Source organism: Gracilinanus agilis, chromosome 2, assembly GCF_016433145.1.
Source record: "Gracilinanus agilis isolate LMUSP501 chromosome 2, AgileGrace, whole genome shotgun sequence".
Taxonomy (NCBI): domain Eukaryota; kingdom Metazoa; phylum Chordata; class Mammalia; order Didelphimorphia; family Didelphidae; genus Gracilinanus; species Gracilinanus agilis.
In genome coordinates this window covers 257,617,797-257,623,796 of record NC_058131.1, presented here as the reverse complement: position 1 = coordinate 257,623,796, position 6,000 = coordinate 257,617,797, and positions in this window count along the sequence as shown.

Here is a 6,000-nt window from a genome sequence, read left to right as displayed (position 1 = left end):
GTACAAAAATATTTATAGCTGTACTCTTTGTGGTGGCAAAAAATTGGAAAACGAGGAGATGCCCTTCAATTGGGGAATGGCTGAAAAATTGTGGTATCTGTTGGTGATGGAATATTGTTGTGCTAAAAGGAATAATGAACTGGAGGAATTATATGTAAACTAGAATGACCTCCAGGAATTTCTGCAGAGTGAAAGGAGCAGAACCAGGAGAACATTGTACACAGAGACTGATACACTGTGGCACAATTGAATGTAATGGACTTCTGTACTAGCAGTAATGCAATGATCCAAACAATTCTGAGGGACTTATGAGAAAGAATGCTATCCACATTCAGAGGAAGAACTGTGAGAATAGAAACACAGAAGAAAAACAACTGCTTGAACACATGAATTGATGGAGAAATGATTTGGGATGCAGACTCTAAATGACCACCCCAGTGCAACTATCAATAATATGGAAATGGGTTTTGATCAATGATACATGTAAAACCCAGTGGAATTGAATGTAAGCTACAGGGAGGGGGGTGAGGGGAAGGGAAAGAACATAAATCATGTAACCATGGAAAATATTCTAAAAATGTTTTGAATTAAATTAAATTTAAAATTACTTAAAATAATTTAAAAAGAAAAAAAGAAAGAAGAAACTCCTTAAGAAAAAAATTCCCAGGGCCAGGTGGATTCACAAGTGAATTCTATCAAACATTTAAAGAAAAACTAATCCAAATACTATAAAAACTGTCTAACAAAATAGCAAAGAAAGAGTTTTACCAAATTCTTTTTATGACACAAACATGGTACTGATTCTAAAACCAGGCAGACCAAAAACAGAGAAAAAAACTCCAAACCAATCTTCTTAATGAACATAGATGGAAAAATCTTAAATAAATAAAATAAATAAATAAATAAAAATAGTAGCAAAAAGACTATAGCCAATTGTCATGAGGATTGAACACTATAAACATTTGGGATTTATACCAGGAATGCAAGGATGGTTTAATATTAGGGAAACCATCCACATAATTGACCCTATCAATAACCAAACTGACAGAAATCACATTATTGTCTCAATAGATGCAGAAAAACCCCTTGACAAATTTCAACCCCCATTTTTATTGAAAACACTAGAAATCATAGTAATAGTTGGGCCTTTGCTCAAAATAATAAATGGTATATATTTAAAACTATCAGCAACCATCATCTGCAATGGCGATAGGTTAGAAGCATTCTCAATAAGATCAGGAGTGAAGTGAGAATGCCCATTATCACCTTTATTATTTAACATTGTAGTAAAAATACTAGAGGTAGTAATTAGAGAAGAAAAAGAAATTGAAGGGATTAAAGTAGGCAATGAGAAGAGTAAATTATTACTCTTTGCAGATGATATGATGTTATATTTAAAGAATCCTAGAGAATCAAGTAAAAAGCTAGTAGAAATATCAACAACTTTAGCAAAATAGAAGGATATAAGATAAACCCACATAAATCATCAGCATTTCTATATATTTCCAACACAACTCAGCAGCAAGAGTTAGAGAGAAATATTCCATTTAAAGTCACTCTAGATAATTTAAAATGCTTGGGAATTTATCTACTAGGACAAACACAGGCGTTATATGAACACAACTACAAAACACTTTTCACACAATTAAAACAAAATCTAAATAATTAGAATAACATTAATTGTTCATGGGTAGGATGAGCTAATATTAAAAAATTGACAACAAAATCTAAATAATTAGAAAAACATTAATTGTTCATGGGTAGGATGAGCTAATATTAAAAAATTGACAATCCTACCAAAAATAATTTACTTATTCAGTGTCATACATATCAAACTACCAGGAAACATTTTTATAGAATTAGAAAAAATTATAACAAAGTTTATTTGGAAGAACAAAAGATCAAGGGAAATAATGAAAAAAAATGTGAAAGATGGGGGCCTAGCAGTACTAGACTTTAAACTGTAGTATAAAGCAGTGATCATCAAAACAATATGGTAATGGTTAAGGGACAGAAGGGAGGATCAATGGAATAGATTTAGGGTAAATGACCTCAGCAAGATAGTGTATGATAGACCCAAAGACCCTAGTTGTTGAGACAAAAACCCACTATTTGACAAAAAGTGCTGGGAAAATTGGAAAGCAGAATGGGAGAGATCAACATCTCACACCCTATACCAAGATAAATTCAAAATGGGTGAATGACTTAAATATAAAGAAGGAAACTATAAGTAAATTAGGCGAACATAGAGTAGTATAACTGTCAGATCTATGGAAAAGGCAAAATTTTAAGACCAAGAAAGATACAGAGTATATTACAGAATGTAAAATGAATAATTTTGATTGCATTAAATTAAAAGCACTTTGTACAAACAAAAAGGAGCAGAAACAGGAGAACCTTATATACAGAGAGAGATACACCATGACACAATCAAATGTAATGGACTTCTCTACTAGCAGCAATGCAATGATCCAGGACAATTTTGAGGGACTTATGAGAAAGAATGCTACCCACATCCAGAGAAAGAAATGTGGGAGTAGAAACACAGAAGAAAAACAATTGCTTGATCACATGGGTAGATGAGAATATGATTGGGGATGTAGATTCTAAATAATCACCCTAATATAAATATTAATAATATGGAAATAAATCTTGATCAATGACACATGTAAAACCCAGTGGGATTGCTTATTGGCTATGGGAGGGGGATGGGATGAGGAGAGAGGGAAAGGACATGAATATATGGAACCATGGAAAAATATTCTAAATTAATTAATTAATTGATTGATTGATTGATTTTTATTTTGTTTTGTTTTGTTTTTTTAGACAATGGGGATTAAGTGACTTGACCAGGGTCACACAGCTAGGAAGTGTCTCAGATCAGATTTGAACCCAGGACCTCCCGTCTCTGGGCCTGACTTTCAATCCACTGAGCTACTCAGCTGCCCCCTGATTGATTTTTTAAAAAAGAATGAATTTATTCCATGAACTTTTGATCCTCTTTTCCCATTTGTTCCATTCTACTTTTCATAAATCTCTTTTCTTCACTGGATTTTTGTACTTCTTTTGCTAGTTGACCAGTTTTGCTTTGTAAGTATTTTCTTTTTGTATTACTTTCATTTTCCCCCCATTTTTCTTCAGCCTGTCTCATTTGATTTTTTAATTCCTTTTTGAGTTCTTCCAGGACCTGAGACCAATTCTGATTTTTCTTTGAGGTTTTGCATGTGGTTACTTGGATCTCACAGTCCCCTATTAACTTTATGCTTTACTCTTTGTCTCCATAGAAAATTTCTAGGGTCAGATGTTTCTTTTGTTGTTTGTGCATTTTCCCAGCATTTTTTTGCTTGTAGACTGGAAGTTATGAAAACTGATGATTCTGTCTCCTCTGCTGATGGCTTGCAGGACTCAGCACTCTGATCTATTTTGCCTGGGACTAAGGGCAGGTTTGAAAGGACCAAGTTCTATAGATTTCCAGGCCTCACTGTGGGCTGATGCCAGAACTTTGTATTTCAAGAAGTGGGTCTGGGGTTTGAAGTACTCTGTTGTCAATGTAGTTAGGCCTCCTGGATCCTGAAGTTGGCCTATGCCCAGATTTGGAAACTGGAACTGTAAATGGGGGCGGGGATATCAGGCAGCACTCTTCTGTGTGCAGTTTTGGTTCCAGTTCCCCCTTATTCAATGAAAATTGATTTTCTCTGAAAATTAATACTCTGCCTACCTTTCAAGTTGTGTTCAGCAGGAGAGCTCCCTTACTCCATTTTGCTGTTGTTTTTTGACTCCTGTCATTTTAAGGTGCTTTTTAAAGATTTGTTTAGAAGGATTTTCAGACTAGTTTCAACTTTCATTGCTAACTTGCTGCCTTCTTGGCTCTGTCCCCTTCAAATTTCTTTAATAAAGGTGTCATTCTTAAAAATGTAGGGAATTGAGTCAAATTTATAGAAACAAGATATGCCTCATATGATAAGTGCTCCAAGGATATGAATAGATAAGTTTCACAAGAAGAAATCAAAGCTTTCTTTTGTCATATGAAATAATTCTCTAATTTGGTACTAAAAACAGAAGGAACAGAATGAAAATTAAAACAACTCTGAGGTACCAATTCACACATATCAGATTGACTAACATGAAAAAAGAAAGGAAAATAACAAATTATGTAGAGCCTGTAGAAAAATACATACAGTAATGATGGAATTATAAACTGGTCCAAGCATTTTGAAGAACAATTTGGAACTATTCTCAAAGGGATATAAAATCATGCATATCCTTTTACCCAGAAATGCCAGTATTAGATCTACTTCCCAAAAAAGATAAATTTTTAAAATTTTTTAAAGAGGAGAAGATATATACAAAAATATTTATAGGAGCTCTTTTGTAGTGACAAAGAATTTTAAATTGATGGGATATCCATCAATAGTAGAATGGCTGAACAAGTTGTTGCATATGATTGTAATAGAATACTATTGTGCTCTAAGAAATGTAGAGGATAATAGTTTCAGAAAGACCTCAGAAAACTATGAACTGATGCAAAATGCAATGAGAAACATTAGAAGAATTGTATATAGTAATAGCAATATTGTAAGGAAAATCAACATTAAAAGACAGCTACTCAAAGTAATGCAGTGATCCACAAAAACACCAAAGGACTCAAGATAACATGAGGGCAGTTAGGTGGCATAGAGGAGAGAGTTTCAGGCCTAAAGTAAGAGAGATTTATTTTTTCAGACACCAGTTGTGTGACCTTGGGCAAGTCACTTAACTCTACCTCCATTTCCTCATCTCTAAAATGAGCTGCAGAAAGAAATGGCAAACAACTTCAGTACTTTTCATGAGAAAAACCCAAGTCAGACACAACTGAAAAATGGCTCACTAACATGACAAAATCTGTTATCCAAGCTCTGAGTAAAGTTTTAAGTATATATTTTTTTCATTTTCTTTGTGTCTTGCATTTTTTGCAATATAGCTAATATTGAATATGTGACTTATTTCTTGCTTTTCAATGGAAGAAGGGGTCTCAATGGGAGAGAGGTTATAGGAAGATAATGAATTTGGAAGTCAAAATTTTAAAATAAATTTTAAAAAGGAGAAAGGTAAAATAAATTCTAAAAATAATTTCTCAGCAAAATTTAAATTGGACAAAACAACCAACCTATCTTAGGTCCAAAGAATAGATAAATGATCTTCTTAGTAGAGAGGTGGAGGGGTGCTATGGAAACAGATTTTTTAAAATACTGTTAGATAGGATTACTATGTCAGCTTGTCTTGCTTAACTTTATCTTATGAAGAAGAGTTCTAATGGGGAAAAAATACTGAGAAATGATTGTAGTATAAAAGAGAAAACTTAAAAAGAAATTAAAAAGAATCAAACAAATAAAACACCTTACTTGTGTTCGTATGCCTGCTATTTTCATTTCCAATATTTCCAGTGAGATGTTGGGCAAGTTCTTTTTGTTAGTTGGAGGATACTGCAACATAAAGAAGTCCAAGTTATAAAAACACCAATGAGAGACACTAGATCAAGATAGTCTCTGGTTATATCTATCATTTCTGCCTCAGAGCCATCATACAAACATACAAGCAAAGTATCATATCCAGTCACGAATTACATGCTTTTATCACCATTCCCCACATATCTGGAAATACTCATCAAATCCAGCTTGTAAAGATTGATTCATAGTGTCCCCCATGCTATATGAGTAGAATATGATCCAAACCATCTGGACATCTCCTGTTCTTTTTACTCCGTATCTTTTCTCATTGTGTTTCCTTTACTTGGAATGAATTTCTTCACTTCTTCCTCTAACCTTTAAAGTCTAACTAAAAAAGTTCTTAAAAAGTTCTCCTCTACCTAATCTCCTCTAATTCTGAATTGACAGCAACTTCCTCCTTGGGAGCTCATATGAGATTTTACTTTGCACCTTCCTAAAGAATTTATCATTCAATGTCAATAATAATAATATTATTAGAGTTAACACCTTCCAAGACTTTTTAAGTTTCATTTGA